Source organism: Plecotus auritus (assembly GCF_963455305.1).
Source record: "Plecotus auritus genome assembly, chromosome: 5".
NCBI classification, from domain to species: Eukaryota; Metazoa; Chordata; class Mammalia; order Chiroptera; family Vespertilionidae; genus Plecotus; species Plecotus auritus.
Window position 1 is genome coordinate 32,775,668 of NC_137776.1, and position 20,348 is coordinate 32,796,015.

Below are 20,348 nucleotides of genomic sequence, written 5' to 3' on the forward strand. Positions count from 1 at the left end.
ACATGCCCGGGTTGTGGGAAGGAGGCAGCCAATGAATGATTCTCTCTCATCATTGATGTTTCTATCTCTCCTTCTTCCTTCCTCTCTGAAATCAATAAAAACATATTTTTAAAAAGAGAGAGAGAGAGATCACTACAGCTAGCTGAGAGTTAAGTCAAGGCAGGCCCTTCCGAAGCAGGGGGGCGGGGGGGGGGGCCTTCCAAGGCGGGCCCTTGTGACTGCACACACCCTGTTTGTCCATCACTCAGCCCCTGAAGCCAGGCCCTGCCAGAGCTGCAGAAAGCAAAGTGAGGCTTTGGGGCCTCTCTTCCTGGAGTGGAGTCGAGTGAGGGCAAGAGCAGGAAGGACAGCCAGGGGACCACGTGGAAGGGCCACTGGCTCAGACCGCTCTGGCCTTTCCCGGGTTTGTTGTGTTAGGTCTTATCAGGGGCGGCCTTGTGTTCAGCTGCAACCTGAGGGAGAATGCACTAGCTGGAGGGGGGGCGGGGGGGTGGGCGTGAAGGGGATGAGGTGCGTGTCTGAACGGTGCTCCCCAGAGGCTGGGGCTGGATGTGTGCCCTCTCCTCTGAGCTGACTCCAGCTAGTCCCGTTGATGGGAACTTCCTCATCCTCTGCCCGTGGGGGGCCTTGCTCCTGACCCCATTTCAGACCTCAGGGGTCCAGGCCTAGGCTGGCAGAGAGGAATGGGCACCAGCTTAGCACAACCAAAAGGAAGGAAAGAAAGGCAGGAGCCCACAAGGGGGCCAGAGTAACAAGACCCCCAGCACAAGTTGGGGAGTAGGCAGGCTTTGCCCCCAGCCCTGACAGTGCACCTGCCTCTTGAAGGAACAGTGGGCATTTGTCTTGTGGGAGAGAATGGAGGGACAGGCCAGGCTGGGGACACATGTGACAGCCCAGAAGTATGAAATAGTGGGGCACAGGAGGGACAGCCAGCTGTGGACAGTGTTGGAGAAGGGAAAGGCTGGACTGGGGCATCCCTGTGAGAAAGGCTCGCCTTACTAAGAGTTAGGGTGCTTTCTGCAGGCATTGAGGAGCCATCACAGCTTCCAGGGAAGAAACAAGAACAGATGGGATCCTAGAAACATGTCCACACCCCAGTCCCGCATTGGGAGCCTGGGGAGGCAGACAGTCCCAAGTCCCAGGAACATCAGACTGAGAACACAGAACATGGCCCCGAGGCCTGCCCATCACTGTCCCCCAGCTCCTCTGTCTCCTTAACAGGAAGGGGGCACCACGAAAAAAGAGGCTAGTGACTGAGACGAGACTTGCTGGGCACTGCCCACCCTAAGCCTAAGCCAGAATACCCCAGCCGACTGTGGCCTTCAACCAGCTCCTGGCCCTCCCAACCCAGCTGACTCTGGTTTCCTCCGGCCGCCTAGGAGTGCACCCTGGCTGCCTCCAAAGAGAGCCCTGGCCTTCCCCAGATTTATTGTGTTAGGTCTGATCAAATAATTGAATCGACACTCCCTCTCCTAGGAACTGATCTTTAGACCACGTCACCAACGACATTCCCTTTTGCTTACACCACCTTTCACTTGCTAAGACCATCATCCTATCCCTCCGGACCTTCCCAGGATCCAGACCCACCCAGGGAACTCTCCACCCAGAAAAAGCCCACCTATCATCCTTTAAAATCTCTGATTCCCCCTCCCTGGGTGCTGGCCCAGTTGGGGGCTCAGCCCATCTGGTTTTCCAGGTGACCTAATAAATGTTTAATTCTTTACCACTTTTGGCCTCGTGCATTCCTCCTTCAGCGACTCTAACATATTGATGATTATCTTGGGAAACAGACACAAAGGGCATTCTGGAAGTTTCCAGAATCTTCACTATTTACCATCTTGATTCCCAGTAATAATGATAATTATTGCCATTTTATGGAGCACATTCAGTATGCCTGGCACTGTGGAAAGCCCTTAACATGTATAATCGAAATAACCATAGCTCAGGGTATAAATATTCCTTTATTTCAATCCCTCATGTACCCTTATTGGGTACATTTTATTGATTTCGGAGAGGAAGAGAGAGATAGAAACATCAATGATGAGAGAATCATTGATCAGCTGCCTCCCACGCCCCACACTGGGGGTTCGAGTCTGCAACCCAGGCACATGCCTCCACCAGGAATCCGACCATGAGGCCCTCCTGGTTCATCAGTAGACACTCAACCACTGAGCCACGCCCAGTGGGGCTTTGTATTTTTATCTTATTAATCTTTTACTACAGCGATAGAAGTTTCAGCTAAGAACCCAAAAGGGTAGAGATGAAATTCTTTTTCCTCCCTACAAAATCCAAACTCTTCCTCTTGGAGCCCACTCAGTCCCAAGTGGTCCCGAATCTCAGAGCTTCCTTAGTCCAAACAGTGTGTTCTCTGGAAGTCTGGGCAGGACTCTTCAGCAGGGTCTCTCCCTCCACACGGTGGCGCTGTGGAGCCCACACAGTCCTGTAGCTTTTTAGGTGTACCTGCCTGGCAGGGCTGCAGCGAACCATGCTTAAGGCACAAGGGATCCTCTTAATCACCCTCACCAACTCAGCCAACCTTTCCCCAAACAGCAGTAGCAAGATAGGGGTGGTTAGGTCCTGTGGCTCACATTCAACTGTAGAGTCGGCTGGGGGACCCAAAAAACATTCAGGCTGTTCTTGCGAAGAAACTTTCCAAGACTTTTCCCCTCCTCCCTTTTTCCTTGGTGGTAACTTCTATGTATATTTGTGGGTTTCAGTAACTTCCATGTTATGTTTGATGCTTAATTGGAAACTTAGAATTTTTGTCCCACAGAGCTTCCATTGACTTCTCCTCCTGTGGAAAAAACAGTTCTGCTTCAGTTTGCAATTCAGTTCCTTCACACCATATAAATGTGTGATTTTGACACCTCCTGTGAGCCCCTTATAGTATCTGCTTGCTCTCTTGAATGAAAGAAATCTTAACCTCTTGTTCATTATGAATTTACCTTTTTCTAAAAGGGGTCTTTTAACACTTGCTTTTATATTAAAGCTAGAGGCCCAGTGCACAAAAATTATTGCACTGGTGGGGGGTGGGGGGGTCCCTCAGCCTGGCCCGCGCCCTCTTGCAGTCTGGCAGCCCTCTGGGGATGTCCAACTGACAGCTTAGGCCCGCTCCCTGCAGTCTGACATCCTTAGTGCATCCTTAGCACATCCTTAGCACCGCTGTGCTCACAGCTGTCAGCCTGGCTTGTGGCTGTGATCACCAGGGGGCAGCTCCTGCGTTGAGTGTCTGCCCCCTGGTGGTCAGTTCCCATCATAGCGACCCGTCGTTCCCAGTTGTTCCGCCATTAGGGTCAATTTGCATATCACCTTTATTATATAGGATGAACACAGACACATTAGGGAGTACAATGCACTTTTTGCATATAATTCTAATACACAACTCAAATCTTGGAATGAATTTCACACCTTCCAGCTGAACCTAGAGCTCAAGCTTCCCGGGGCGGGGGGCGGTCAGCCTTGCTGCTCGTTTGAAAACCCCCCAAGGAAGCTTTGAAAAAAATGCTTGCGTCCCGGTCCTCACTCCCGGCGATGTCGGGGTGAGCGCGAGCCTAGGTGTTTTAAACAGCTGCCCAAGTGACTCGGGCGCGCCCCAACAGGGAACTACCCGCCTGGGCGGAGATTTACTGACCCTGCACTGCAATCGGTGACTGATTAGCAATCTCCTCCCACCGGTGCAGCCGAATCAACAAGAACGCCGGGAATTCCTGTCCAGCCTGGGGGCTTGAAATCGCTGCTCAGAAAAGTTTCTGGAGGGTGCGGGGGCCCGAGGACGGTCAGCCCAGCCCGCGACCCCGTGACCATCGACCATCGCTGAACCCTTGGGCTTAGTAGGGGCAATCGCGCTTTGCCGTCTGGGATGGGGGCGGAGTGGGGGGGGGGGGTGGTGGTAGAATCCACCTGATCTCAGGGGTCTGGGCAGGAATGCGCGTCGCGGCACCTCGGGGTCCGCAACCCGAAGCGCGACATAGCCAATGGACATAGCCAATGGAACCTACCTGCAGGCCCTCGCCGCTCGGCCATCGGGGGAGCGGGGCGGATCGCAGACCCCTCTGAACTGCATCTCGTATTGGTGGGCCATGGGCACGGGCCCCCGTGAAAGTCCTGAGCGTCGGGCAGGGCGGGAGGAAGGGAGGAGTCCCTGGTGCTGTGCAATCCCAGGAGATGGCATGGAGCGCCCCCAACTGACCACGTAGGACAACGTGACAGTAGGACTGGTTATGTGAAATCTATAACTTGTACCCTGAGTCATCCGCGTTAACTAAGGGCATGTATGCCACAGAAATGCGGGAAAACTGCCAAACCATTTCGCGGGAATTCCTAAGGGTGGGATTCCAGGGGCTTTATCCTTTCCTTTGGGCTCATCTGTATAAGGAAAGCTTTCTAAGATAGCAGGTGTCACTGAGTTGAGGGTTAAAGTTTAGGAGATGGAAGTGTACCAAGATCCAGACAGCCGTGGTGGCTTTGGAGGTTGTGAGATAACTTTGACCTTAGGGGGCGCGGCTGGGGACTCATTCAGGGGAAGGAGGAATGAATCTCTTTTTTACCCACCAAGGGGCTGAGTGCCACCCTTCTGATTGACAGAATCACTGTGGCCAGCCCAGCCGCCTGGGCCTCTGAGGTCAGAATGAAGGCCTTAGATATCTGGAAATAGTTGCTGTCTTAATTGTTTAGTATCTGAGCTCTCGTTGACAAATGATATAATAACCCCTTTTTTAAAATAAAAGCTAATATATAGCCAACATTGGTTAGGATATGTTTGGTTGCAAGTGACATAAAATTCAGCTCAAACAGTTTGAAACTTTAAAGGGGATTTGCCAACTGGCATGAGTGAAAGGCCAAGGGCTGCCCCTTCAGGGTTGGTCTGATCTAGCTGCTCATCCAGGATAGAGATGTAGAACAGATGCAGATGCAGACTTGCTGGAGCCGCCTGGTTGTAAGTGATGGGTTGAGGTCTGAGCTCAGGCAGCCAGGCTGCTAAAGCTGCACATTAACCACCACTCAGAACCATGCACACAGTCTGGAAGGTTTGAGGCAGGTCTAGAAATAGCTGACCATCCTCCACCGTAGCTGCCCTCAGTTAGCTAAAACCAGCTGCTTGCTGAAAGGCCAGACTCAGATCAAATCAGCCCAGCTCATCCAGACCTAGTCAAACATTTCTTGCTTGATATGTTTTATGTAATTTGAAGCTGTGTTGTTTGGGACTTTAAAAACAGAGTAACTGAGCCCTGGGCAGTGTGGCTCCGTTGGCTGGGAATTGCCTGTGCACCAAAAGGTTTGCACTTCAATTCCCCATCAGGGCACATGGCCCCAGTTGTGGTTTGCGGCTCTATCTCCAGTAGGGGCTGTGCAGAAGGCAGCCATTGTTGTTTTCCTCTCTCTCTTTCTCTCTCTCTCTTTCTCTCTCTAAAAGTCAACAAAAATCAATTAAAATATTTTTAAAAATAGAGCAACTGATAAATGTGTCTTTTATAACGAAAACGTATGAGCCATTATGCATCGCAGCACACCTAGAGCTGTCCTGCCTGCTCCCTAGAACCTGCGCATGTGATATCACTCCTATGGCATAGGTGACCTTAAAACAGGAAGATTACCTGGGTGGGCCTGATCTAATCCCACAAGCCTTTAAAAGTAGAGCTTTCTCCGGCTAGTGACAGAAGCAGAAGGAGTCCCTGTGCCGTGGGTAACTTGAAGATGGAGGGGACCAAGTGACCAGAATGAGGGCAGCTTCTAGAAGCTGAGAGTAGCTCCTGCTGGCAGCCAGCAAGGAAATGTGAATGAACTTCAGTCCTTCATCTGAAGGAACTGAATGCTGCCAGTAATAAAAAACGAGCTTGGGCCCAGCTGGTGTGGCTCCGTGGTTGAGCATCTACCTATGAACCAGGAGATCACGATTTGATTCCTGGTCAGGGCACATGCCCAGGTTGTGGGCTCGATCCCCAGTAGGGGACGTGCAGGAGGCAGCAGATCAATGATTCTCTTTCATCATTGATGTTCCTATCTCTCTCTTTCTCCTTTCCGCTCTGAAATCAATAAAATGATTTTATAAAATAAAAATTAAAAAACGAGCTTGGGAGAGGAACCCAAGTTCCAGATGCAAATGCAGCCAACCAACACCTTGACTGCCGCTGAGCAGGGGACCAGCTACAGAACAGAGAATCCGTCCACCCAGCACCAGCACAGCCAAGCACTAGACACCAAGAACTGCAATGGAGAAATACTGACTGCCTTATTATGAAGGACACCACCCAGGAGATGCTCAAAAGCCTGAACTTCCCAATGGCAAGCAAGTGACAGATTCTCTAGGACAAAACCACAAGACATTGTGGGTTAGGGTTTTCGTGGTCTTGGGAGCTGATTGTCAGAGGTGAGGTAAGGATGATGAGTCATTTCTTCAGGTCTGAGGACAGCTCTGAGGTCTGCTCCCTGGTCCCTCTGTCTGGTCTCATGAGAAAGTAGTCAGAGGGCTCAGGAGATGAAATATAACTATTACCTTTAGCCTGCAGAGGTCCTGACCCTGTGACCATTAGTCAAGTCCAGGCTACTGTCTTCTGCTGCCTTGGGGTTTACTGATTATCAGAGGAAGCTGGGTCTCTGAGGAGCATAGACAAGGAGAGAGAGAGAGGGAGAGGGAGAGAGAGAGGAGGAGAGAGAGAGTTGATTTCTAGAACTGGGATTAAAAACTAAATTTAATCAAAGTCATAAGGAGCCTTGGTTTCAGACCCAGCCATGCTGTGCTGGCCTACATGTTGCCAGAAAGACAAAAGTAGAGAGAGCCCTTAGCATATTATGTAATCAACCTAGAATAGATTAAACTAACAAAAATTAAAGACATCAAAGACCCAACAATATCCTATATAATAAAAGGCTAATATGCAAATCAACCAAACGGTGAAACTACCGGTTGCTATGATGCACACTGACCACCAAGGGGCAGACGCTCAACGCAGGAGCTGCCCCCTGGTGGTCAGTGAACTCCCACAGAGGGAGCACTGCTCAGCCAGAAGCCAGGCTCACAACTCGCGAGCGTGGCAGTGCTAAGGATGTCCGACTGACAGCGTAGGCCGGCTTCCCACGGGGAGCAGGCCTAAGCCGTCAGTGGGACATCCCCTGAGGGCTCCCAGACTGCAAGAGGGCACAGGCCAGGCTGAGGGACCCCCCTGAGTGCATGCATTTCGTGGACCGGGCCTCTAGTTATGAATAAGACTGAACCAAAGCTCCACATCAAACACTGTACTACACACAGCTTGTGACTTCTTTTTACACAGGAAGTTTTTACCACATATGTGTATTATAAAGAAAGGAAATGTCAAGAATCTCCCAAAGCAGAAACTGGACAGGCTGAACTCTATGTCCATAATACAATAAACTAGAAATTACCCACAAAAGAAAACCAAACAAGAACAATGACAATAAGCCTAGCCTTTTTCTTAAAAAACTGTTGAGTCAAAGAAAATAAAAAGTATAATGGTACATTGTATTGAAATCAGGAATACCACATAATTGTATTTATGGGGGTAAAGCCAATTTATGTCACTATGACTTCAAGGGTGTTACACGTTAAGCCTTGGCTCTAAAGCAGTGGCTGTTGACCATTGTGAAATTTTAACAACTTTATTTATTTACTTTAAATATATTTTATTGATTTTTTACGGAGAGGAAGCGAGAGGGAAAGAGATTTAGAAACATCAATGAGAGAGAAACACTGATCAGCTGCCTCCTGCACACCCCCTACTGGGGATGTGCCCGCAACAAAGTTACATGCCCTTGACCGGAATCGAACCTGGGACCCCTCAGTCTGCAGGCTGGCCCTCTATCCATTGAGCCAAACCAGTTAGGGCATCAACTTTAAATGCTTTAATTATTTTAAGGAAAAAAATACAAATAACTGAATTAATACCTCCATGCAAAATTTCAGAAAGAGAACTTTAAAAGACTAAAGCAAAGCCAGAAAAAAAGAAATAATACAGACCTAGTAAAGATGAAAGTTGAATTTAATGAATTTGAAAGCAGTTGAATTGTTAAATAAATTCAAAAGTAGATTCTTTTTTTTTTTTTTTGAAGTATTTTTATTGATTTCAGAGAGGAAAGGAGAGGGAGAGAGAGATAGAAACATCAATGATGATAGACAATCATTGATCGGCTGCCTTCTGCACACCCACATTGGGGATCGAGCCCACAACCTGGGCATGTGCCCTGACTGGGAATTGAACCATGATCTCCTGGTTCATAGGTCGACAATCAACCACTAAGCCATGCCAGCCAGGCAAAAGTAGATTCTTTAGCAACAACAAAAACACATTGAGATAGCTGGATCTATGGCAAATTTAATAAAAGCAGAGAAAAGCTAAATGGGGTCAATGCAGGAGGAGGGGGACATATGTAATATTATCAACAATAAAGCGATAAATAAATAAATACATACATACATACATACATACATATATACATACAGCCCGACACTTTCTTAAAGTCTCTGGAGACCATTTGGGCAGTAAATTCTTTCAGACTCCCAAGAAACAACCCATTCCAGTGTATGTAACCCATTTCTGACACAAAATACTGATTTTATGAAGTTAGTATAACCCAGGTCCCAAACCCAGCAAACAGAGCCCAGTGAATTCCCCTGACCCCCGCCACCCCCCCCCCCCCCCCGCCCCAGACTGCATACAGCCAGTACACCTTTCCACCTCCTATCTCATAGCTCCCAGGTACTTGGTTTCCCATTTGTCCCTAAATCCTATTAAGTACTCAGTAGTCCTTGTCAAAAGCAGAGCAAGCCTTCTCTTTTTAGAATTATCTCTGGGACCCTACAAGGGCTTGTCTCCTGCATAATTCTCACCACAGCTGGACTTTGCTCACTGCCTTCCTCGTCACTCTCATGGACTTTCCTCCTGGATAACTGGCCCTCATCCACCACCCTGTGCCCACACTGCACCTTTAGGACCACTTGCATAGCCCATGGGCATTGCTAAACAACCATGGACTAGAAGATCCCCTTGGGAACCTGTTGCACATTAGGGCTGACTCCGCTAGGCTTTGGGGACAGAGAGTGGACATGGCAGTCAGTCCATCCTTCCTCTTATGGAGATTGTAGCTGCTCCCCACTTCCTCATCTCCCTCCCCCAGCTTTCTCACCAGCGCCTCTGAATCTCCACCTAGCTGAGATGCATCTCACCTTCTCCTATCTTACTAGGGAGACATATCCCACAGTAGGGTTGCTTGGGTCCCTGGGGGAATGTGGGGTTTTTTTTGTTTTGTGTGTGTGTGTGTGTGTGTGTTTCAGTTTTGCCACAAACTATTGCTTATTCAGGTTGCAGTCATTCGTACCTGATAGAAACCCAACTCCAAACTAGCTCAAAACAAAACAAACAAAAAAACCTTTTAGTGGGTGTAACACATCTCTAGGGTTTCAGGTGTGGCTGGGTCTGGGTGCTTAAATAATTGTTCTTTATCTGTTGCTCTTCTTTTCTTTGAACTGACTTGATCTCCAAAGGGAGGAAAAGATGGTCCCAGGCAGCTTCACACTCCCCTCCCTCCCAAAAAAATAATGAGTGTCTTTTCTGATATTTCTGGCAAAACTTAAAGTGTGAACCAGTGTTCGCAGTAAGAAGAATAGAATCCTCTATCAGGACATCACCGAGGCCAGGGGCAGGGTTAGCGCCACATGGCCTGAGCAGGATTATAATAGAAGAGGCACTGAGGGAAGGACGGGTTCCCCAAAGAAAGGGGTTATGAGGCAACAAAAATGATAGACTCAGCCCATAGAACCTGAGTTTGAAGTTGACCCTCATGCTCTGCTCAAGATCTGATGCTTCCCATCCTTGGGCCCCCAGGTAAGCTTGTGCCCTCCACCATTCCCCTCCTTACAAGATTGTGTTTCTATTGGGTACTATTGATCCTTCTTGCAATCTAGCTTCCATTCCCTACCCACCAAAGTCCATAGGATTGTTCATTTGTGCTCACCCCCAATTTAAATTTATTTTTTTGTTAACTGATTTTTAGAGAGAGGAAGGGAGAGAGAGAGAGAGAGAGAGATTTGTTGTTCCACTTATTTATGCATTTATTGGTTGATTCTTGTATGTGCTCTGACCGGGGATCAAACCCGAAACTTTCGTGTATCGGGAAACTTTCGTGTATTCTAACCAACTGAGCTACCCCCCCCAGGGCCTTAAAATGTCAGTTTCTGATTATTTGTTGGTAGTATGTAGCAATACAACCATAAAAAATTATTAATAGGAATGCCTTTAATAATAAATATGAGAGGTGAATGAAGAAATATAAACTTTTTCTTAGTGATATAAAACAATTGAAAAATATGTTCCTGTAGCAATATTGTTTAACATTTAACAATTCTATACAAAATTCTTTTTTCCTTTTTTTTTTTTTTTGGTAGAATTTGACAAAGCTCTTTTAAAAGCCATCTGAAAGAAGAAACAATCAAAACTAATTAAGAATATTTGAAAATAAAAGAAACTAGCTTTACCAGATTAAAAACCCATTACAAATTAACTACTACGGTAGTTAAATTAGTATTGTCTGGTACAATACATGCTCAGATTAATGATGCTTAATAGATCAGAAACTGACTCTGGGATAATTAGGACTATCGTGTATAACAAAGCAGAAATTGAAAATTCGTGGGGCCATAGCTGGTTTGGCTCAGTGAATAGAGTGTCGGCCTGCGGACTGAAGGTTCAATTCCAGCCTAAGACACATTCCCTGGGTTGTAGGCTCGATCCCCAGTAGGGGGCGTGCAGGAGGCAGTCAATCAATGATTCTCATCATTGATGTTTCTGTCTCTCTCTGCCTCTCCCATCTTCTCTGAAACCAATAAAAATGTATTTTTAAAATTGCCCTAGCTGGTTTGGATCAGTGGATAGAGCATCAGCCTGCGGACTGAAGGGTCCCAGGTTCGATTCCAGTCAAGGGCACATGCCCAGATTTCAGGCTCAATCCCCAGTTTGGGGCTTGCAAGAAGTGGCCGATCAATGATTCTCTCTCATCATTGATGTTTCTATCTCTCTCTCCCTCTCCTTTCCTCTCTGAAATCGATTAAAAAATATATATCTTAAAAAAATAAAAAATATATATTTTTAAATAAAAAGAAAGAAAATTAGTGAGCAAGAGACTATTCATTCAAGACATGATTCTAGCCGAAACCGGTTTGGCTCAGTGGATAGAGCGTCGGCCTGGGGACTGAAGGGTCCCAGGTTCGATTCCGGTCAAGGGCATGTACCTTGGTTGTGGGCACATCCCCAGTGGGGGGTGTGCAGGAGGCAGCTGATCGATGTTTCTCTCTCATCGATGTTTCTAACTCTCTATCCCTCTCCCTTCCTCTTGTAAAAAATCAATAAAATATATTTAAAAAAAAAAAAAGACATGATTCTAGGACATGTGATTGTTTGGAAAATAACAAAAGTATCATATAGTAACATAACAAAATCCAAATCCAAAGAAATTAAAGGGCAAAAGGTAAAAAATAAAAACAGTGGGAACCATACATGAAAATGTTATTGTTCTCTACATAAAGCAATGGATGATGTCACAAAGAAAAAGATACTAGATTTAAGTATATTCACATTTCTACTATTTGTGCTTCAAAAGCCTGTGGGTACTGGACAGATAGGTGATGTGGAGCCAGGGCTACCTGGTGAGGGACCAGAAGGTCTGAGGAACTAGAGGCCAAAGGTGGGGTGAAGAGCCCTCCATCCCCAGGCCTGTGGGGTTAGGCTCTTCCTCCTGACAACAGGTTGGAGACTCTGAGTCCTTCCAACTGAGTCGGGGAGGCCAGGTGTCTCTGCAACCTCAGGATCCTTGGCCGAGGTAAGCAACTCAACCAGATGCTCAGAAATTAAGAGAGTTGAAAATAGGAAAGGTCATACAAGATTTAATGAGCAAGGAAGATGAAAAAGTGAAATAATTAATAAAATAACTGGAAAACCAGTGAAAGATAAGCCAACTTAAAAGAAAAATTTCAGAATGATAACATGTGCTAGACAGAACAAGGTATGACTAAAACTGAGATCTCAAAAGCATTTCCACTTTTTGGGATCAAGTTCAAGGCTGGAAAATGTCTTATTTTATGGACTCTGTGTGCCACGCTCAGAGAGGAACTGGGCACTGCGTGAAGCTGAGGGAGTGGCCCAGATGAATCCCTCTGCCTGAGCTCCAACCATGATCCTCAGCATTGTACACGTTTCTTGCCTGCCCCCGGCCCCCTCCTCCCTCCTGGTTCTGGTGGGGAAGTCTGAACCTCCAGACCTGCTGTTCCCTACAGAGCCATTGGTGACCTGGCTGGAGACACTGAATGCAAGTCAACATCAATCAGTCCAGAGACCTGGTGGTAAGGCTAGAGTAGTCCATTCATATCGACCTGAAGTGCTCAGAATAAAGCAAAGGTGGTATGCGTTTTATTTTTTTTTTTAATATATTTTCTTGGTATTTTACAGAGAGGAAGGGAGAGGGATAGAGAGCTAGAAACATCGATGAGAGAGAAACATCGATCAGCTGCCTCCTGCACACCTCCCACTGGGGATGTGCCCGCAACCAAGGTACATGCCCTTGACCGGAGTCGAACCCGGGACCCTTCAGTCCGCAGGCCGACGCTCTATCCACTGAGCCAAACCGGTTTCGGCGGGTGGTATGCGTTTTAAAAAAATTCAAGGTGGTATATTTGGGTTGTTGTTTTTTAATATAAAAAAAATATTTTTTAAATTGATTTTTAGAGAGAGAAACATTGATGTGAGCACATAACATCGACTGGTTGCCTCCTGCACACTCCCTACCAGTGATCAAACCCTCAAAACCCAGGCATGTGCCCTGACCAGGAATCAAACCAGCAATCCCTAGGTGCACAGGTCTACACCCAGCCAACTGAGCCACCCCGGCCAGGGATTTTTTTGTTGTTATTTTTTTAAAGAAATAGGTAAAAAGTATGAGCTCCTAAAGGGATACCTGAAACCAGCAGCCTACAGAAACCCCAAACTTCAGACCTGCAGCTTGTCCTTGTTTCAGACAGAGCTCCCTGGTTTCCTGGCCTTGCTCCCCCACGCAGGGGCTGGGCTGGCAGGTGCTGATGTCCGGGTAGATAAGGCCTGCTTTGTCCCTGGGCCCAGGCTCTGTCCGCAAGACCTGTTCCATCTTCTTCAGATTCCCTAGGCCTCCCCTTTAGCCACCAGGGCAGCTGACAGTCACTAAGCCACACAGTTGTGCAGAGGAGGCCCAGGAAATCTGTGGGCTTCAGCCAAGGCTGGGTGCTTCCAGGCTTCCCCTCGACCTTTGGAGGAAGTTTATTTCTCTATTTGGTCATTTGGTTTTTTAATTATTTTACTTACATTTTGACTATGTATATGCTCGTGGCACAAAAATGACAGAAGAGAATATAATGAGGAAAAGTTCCTCTCCCTCCTGTGCCCATCACTACTTTCCGGTCCCCCGAGGCCACCACTGCCACCCGTCTCTGTGGATGTTTCCTGAGATAGTCAATGTGCAAGTACATATGGAGCTATCACCCTTTTTATCTTTTGTGTGTTTTTTTAAATATGTTTTTATTGATTTTAAAGAGAAGAAGGGGAAGGGAGAGAAAGAGAGAAACATTGATTGGTTGCCTCCCATTCGGGGACTGAACCCACAACCCAGGCTTGTGCCCTGACCAGGAATCAAACTGGTGACCTTGGTGCACAGGACAATGCTCAACCAACTGAGCCACACCAGCCAGGACTCACCCTTTCTATCTTTTACACAAATAGGGGCAAAAGACTTGTTACTTAAACGTGAATCTGAAAGATCATCCCACCTCAGTCTGTGTGGAGTTAGCCTAACATTCCACTGGAAGCTGCCCGGTGTTGCATTCTATGGATGAGCCCTGATGTCTACAACCAGCGGTTCTCAACCTGTGGGTCGCGACCCCTTTGGGGGTCGAACGACCCTTTCACAGGGGTCACCTAAGACCATCGGAAAACACAGATATTTACATTACGATTCATAACAGTAGCAAAATTAGTTATGAAGTAGCAACGAAAATAATTTTATGGTTGGGGGTCACCACAACATGAGGAACTGTATTAAAGGGTCGCGGCATTTGGAAGGTTGAGAACCACTACCCTAGAGCAACCCTCTTGCCAAAAGTATGTTAGCAAACATGGTGATCTTTGCCAATCTAACAGGTAAGAAAAGGTGTATACTGTTGTAGTTTTAATTTGTATTTCTATTACCCCAAGTAAGGTCACATTGTTTCATGTGTTTGAGTCATTTGTATTTCCTTTTATGAGAAAGGTTTGTTCAAAACCTTTGTCTGTTTTTCTATTGCCTTGTCTATTTAAATTATTTGTAGAAGGGCTTCATCACAGATGTTTATCTCATATTCTGTGAAAATATTTTTCCAATTGTCACTTTCCATGTTTTCTTCTAGTATTTTACTTTTTTTCTAGTATTTTATATTTCATTTTTCATATCAATACCTTTGATCCACCTGAAATTTATTTTAATATAAGGCACGAGGTACTAACACAATGTTTCTCCAGACAGGTGGTTATCCAGTTGTTCTCACACCAGTCTGTCTTTCCTTCACCAACCCAAAGTGCCAAGTTTATTATATACTGAACTAGAGGCCCGATGGCACAAAATTCGTGTAAGAGCGGGTCTTCCTTCCTCTGGCTGCTAACAGGCACCAGGGACCCAGGCTTCCCTCACAGCCCCACCTTTGTCCAGAAGGTCATCTGGAAGGACGTCCAGTCTAATTAGCATATTATGCTTTTATTATTATAGATTCTCAGGTACAGTTGGGTCTGTTTCCATGCTTCCTATGCACCCGCCTATTTGAGGCCTTCTCAATGGTCACCTAAATGGATTCAAGTTTCTCATATATTAAAAACAAACAAAAACAAAACCTCTCCTTCAATCCTATAATCCTTTCAGCTACTGCTATCTACTCTGACCTTCACAGCCAAGCTGAGTGTCTACTTTCTGTCTCTGCATTCCCATATGCTGCTCACTGCATAATTCACTGCAGTCGGCTTAGACACCCCCATCAGTCTATAGTCCGGATGAATGAGGGACTCTGGGCCATTCTTGGTCCTTTAGTTCTCTATGCAATTCTGACTAGGTTCAGTCAACATATTTAAAAGGAACAGAATGTGGCTCAGGATATCCCTTTTCACACAGTTCCCAGTAGGGAGAGCCAAAAGCAAGTGACCAGTCAGAAGCCAGTTTAGCCACAGTAGCTCCAAGCACCTTTAAGAACCAGTGGAGTCTGCAGGGGGAATGCATGGTGGTTGGTGGGAGGGCAGCATATTTGACTTCCCATCCATAATCCAGGCCACCTGCCTCAGCATTTCCCCTTTGCCACTTCCCAAGCAATGCCTAAATTAGTGTTTGATGGAAGAACTGGGGACTGTAGCCTAGTCAGGTTGACACATTCAAAAGACCATCACAGCCCAGACAATGTTGCTCAGTGATTGAACATCGACCCATGCACCAAGAGGTTGCTGGTTCGATTCCTAGTCAGGACACAGGCCCGGGTTGCGGCTCAGCCCCTATTAGGGGTAGTGCAGGGGGCAGCCAATCAATGTTTCTCTTTCATAGATGTTTCCATCTCTCCCCCCTTTCTCTCTCAAATCAATTTTTTTAAAAAGGCATTTAAAAAATGACTATTATCCAGTTTCACTTTTTTGTTGTTTTTTAAAATATGTTTATTGTGCCGAAACCGGTTTGGCTCAGTGGATAGAGCGTCGGCCTGCGGACTGAAGGGTCCCGGGTTCGATTCCGATCAAGGGCATGTACCTTGGTTGCGGGTACATCCTCAGTGGGAGGTGTGCAGGAGGCAGCTGATCGATGTTTCTCTCTCAACGATGTTTCTAGCTCTCTATCCCTCTCCCTTCCTCTCTGTGAAATATCAATAAAATATATTTTTTAAAAAAAGAAAAAAAATATGTTTATTGATTTAGAAATAGGAAGGGAGTGGGTAGAGAAACATCCACCGGATACCTCCTGCAGGCCCCTACTGGGGATGGAGCCCACAACCCAGCATTTGCCCTGACTGGGAACCAAACTAGTGACCTACTCATTTATGGGTCGACTTTCAAACACTGAGCCACAATAGCCGGGCCAGTTTCACTTTGAATAATGAATACGACAGGACACAAAAGCCAGGGATTTTTGTGCTGAAATTTTTTTGTGAATGGAAGAATGAAACCAGCAAAACAGAAAGGGCATGATATGTCCTAAAAATGCATAGAGATGAAGGGGGGTTTTATGTAAGAAAAGCTCAATTCAAAAAAGCTGGAACACTTCCAACACTTGGATTGGCTATTTCACAAGAAGCTTTTATGAAAGCATCCTCTAAGATTGCTTACCAGAAGTATAAAGAAAATCTCCCACAATCTTAGGGAGGCATGTCAGTGTCAGGACATGCGCACAGAAATTACTGAGCTACTTTCTGGATTGAGTCAAAAGAAAACATTGGAAGCAGTTCCCCCAACAAATGATGTAACATGTAGGAGAATAGATGACATTTATTTTAACATTTTAAAGTAGGTCTTTCAGGAAACAGCAGCCTCACTATTCCCCAAGGAGGCCTTTTGCATGCTGACGCTACCCAAGAATTCTTACTTTGTAAATCGCCTTTGCAAACTACAAAGGCTGTCAACATTTTGGAAGTGGTAAAAAGGTTTTTTGCCAAATAAAACTTCACCTGAATAGAAAAGATTCATTCTCTGAGCAGATGGGCCTCCTACAAAACTGATTTTGCAAATTTAGCAATAAAGCTCTCCTTGTCGTCATTTTACATAGACGTGCATGGGGAACAAAGACTTTTCCAACATCCTGAAAGATGTTTTGTCAACATTTCTAAAAGTCATCGACTTTATCAGAAGCAGGTCTCTTAATCATTGCATTTGAAAAAAAGTTTATCAGGAAATAGGAAAACAGTCATTTGAAGTGCTTCTTAGTGACTTTTGAAGGACAAGTTCTAAAGCATTTGTTCAGACTGACAGCAGAAATCTTTTTCTGAAACGGAGAAAGCCCACTTCTGGAAAGACTTTAAAGAAAAAAATTGTATTCTTAGGTTACCTTACTTGGTGGATACTTTTAACCATCTAAATGAGATGTCTTCCCATTTGAGGTTCTGAAACAACCATTTTGATCTAGAAAATTTACAAGCTTTCTTGGTAGTGCTGTCCACATAGAAGAAAATAAAGCCAAGAACAGCCTTGCAAAGATCAAGTGCTGGGGAGCGCTTTACCCAGAGAGCAGGCACAAAATGCTCTATCAATTTCTTTGCAAAGAGAAATTAGACACCACCTGAAAACACTACAACCACAAGCTAAGCATGAATATCACCTAGTGTCCTTATCTTATTTCAAGGATAGTGTCTGCTTCAGTTTCTGGTATTGTTTGTCCTTCAACACCTCCAAAAGTTGTTTTACATTTGTCCAGTTTATAATTATCAACATAAGGGTTAGTCTGTTAGAAGCCAGTCCACCATTATCAGAACCAACTAACAGTATTTTAGATGTCAATACATTTTATCTAATGCATCAATACGTATGATTCTATCACAAAAGCTGTTCTTAAATATTTTAGTAACTATTCTAATAGATTCCCCTTGTAAGTAAAAAAAAAAAAAATGATTTTGAGACCTGGCTGGGTGGCTCAGTTGGTTGGAGCATCATCCCATACAGCAAAAGATTCCAGCTTCAATCATCGATCAGGATACATATCTACATTGCGGGTTTGACCCCTGGTTGGAGCAGTAGAGAGGCAACCATCCTCTCTCATTTGATGTCGCTCTCTTTCTCCCTTCCTCTCTCAGAAAACTCAATAAAAACCTGTCCTTTGTGAAAATTAAAAATAATTTTGAAGACATTTATTCTAAGAGGTTCAAAGGCTTTACCAGACTCCCAAAAAATTCCCAACACAAAAAAGATAACTTTATACTTAGGAACTCCTGGCCATTAAGATCCTCTTCCACTGCCACCATAGGGTTCCCTGCAGTCAAGTAAAGGAGTTTCTCCAGGGTTCCTTCATTCATCGCTGAGCACCTGGTATGTGTCAGGTACTGTTCTACACCCACAGGACAGAACAGTGAACAAAACTAAGTCCCTTCATTCAGAGTTTGCCAAGAACATGTTTCCATGTAGAGCAGTGGTTCTCAACCTTTCTAATGCACGACCTTTTAATACAGTTCCTCATGTTGTGGTGACCCCCAACCATAAAATTATTTGCTACTTCATAACTGTAATTTTGCTACCGTTATGAATCATAATGTAAATATCTGTGTTTTCTGATGGTCTTAGGCGACCCTGCTAGCGGTTCTCAACCTGTGTTCGCGACCCACAGGTTGAGAACTGCTGTTGTAGAGCCTAAGACCATTGGAAAATACAAATATTTACGATTCATAACAGTAGCAAAATTAGTTATGAAGTAGCAACGAAAATAATTTTATGGTTGGGAGTCACCACATGAGGAACTGTATTAAAGGGTCGCGGCACTAGAAAGGTTGAGAACCACTGATAAAGGGACCAGCAATGAACCCTCCAGGCCTGTCAACTGCCATTACAGGTTACCTGGCCTATGAGGAACAGCCATTGGTTCATATCCATTAATTGGTGAAAATCAGGTCTGCTGAGATAAGCCCTAATCCCAGGATTTGTTATTTCCCTTCCCTTTCCACTTCAGACTACTGTCACAGAGCCACCACTCTGGTGTGTCACCCCATCTTTGAAGGGTGGAGGAGAGGGAGTTTCAGGCAAGAAGGAGGGATCATCTGTCAGATGCTCCAGAGAAGCCATAAACTGGATGAAAGACTGACCACTGATTTTCAGCCTTTGACTTTTTTTTTTCCAGGACTACAGGCTTTATTAGAGGAGGACCCCTGCCGGGCTGCCCCCACAAGGAGGAGTAGCCCAGCCTTTGACTCTTAATGAGCACCAGAGGGGTAGGGATATGAGGACTGAAGCCACAATGCTGAGAGCCAGATTGTGGTATTTCTGTTTGGCAATGAAAGGAAGAGGGAACAGCTTGGTGGGGAGGGAGGGTCAGGGGACAACCTCTTTTTGGAAGAAAGATTAGGGCATTTCTTAAAGCTGAGGAGAGACAGAGATTGAGACATAAGGAGATAGACCATAGATATAGAAGGGATAACTCAAGAGAAAAGAGCACAGAAACATTCTATGATTTTAGTTCTTGGATCCAATTGGAATCCACTTAGGGGCTTCTGCAACATCTCTCAAAGTGTCTTGAGTGGACTTCCTGCAGATTCCCAGGCCCTGTCACTAATCTGAGGGAAGAGTATGGAGTTCAAGATCCATTGGCCTGAAACTAATCTTCAGGCTTCCCTGACACATCAGGTTTCCACATTCTTATGGATATGCTGCCACCTGCTGGAAGAATGACAAAAGTAGGGACAACCATTTCCTGAAAGGGACTCCTTTTCTAAAATGGCAGCAAGTCCTCACCCAACCCACCAAATTAGAAACCAGACAGGTACCAGCAAGGCCTGGGATGTTTACAGGGCCTGACGCTAAATGCAAGCCCTAGCACTCCTCTCCAGCCTGCAGGGTAATCGCCCTCCAACTTCATCCTTTTTTCTTAACATTTTTATTTCAGAAAGGGGAGAGGGATAGAAATATTAATGATGATCATCATTAATCTGCTGCCTCCTGCACACCCCCCACTGGGAATTGAGCCCTCAGCCTAGGTATGTGTCCTGACTGGGAATCGACCGGTGACCTCCTGGTTCCATAGGTCAAAGCTCAACCAGTCACGCTGGCTGGGCCTCCATCCTCATCTTCATTCTACTGTAAACCAGCACACCCCTAGAGTTAACAGGACCTGATGTTTCCATCCCTTAATGGGAAGGAAATAGCAAGAACCACCTTAACTTTCCTGCCCATATTGTGGACACAGTTTCAGCATTATCTACCAGAGACTAACTCTAATGGCAGGACAGGTATCTTATAGTACCGGCCCTACCCTAGCACCCAAGAACTCCTCTTGCAATTATCAGGTCAGGCTCTAGCCTCCTTTCCCTTCCCTTCAACAAGCCCCCAAAACCCTACTCTAAGTTTCCAAGTCAGACAAGCATTGAATAAGCAGACTGTTGGACCTGAGCTAGGTGCAATCCTACTTCATGCTCCTAGATTCCCAAATTGCCTATTACACTCTTAGGCCTCTTAATAGTTGAGCAAAGCAGCCAAGAATTTGCTTTGAGAGCCCTAACTGGTTTGGCTCAGTGGATAGAGCGTCGGCCTGTGGACTCAAGGGTCCCGGGTTCTATTGCAGTCAAGGGCATGTACCTTGGTTGTGGGCACATACGCGGTAGGGAGTGTGGAGGCAGCTGATCGATG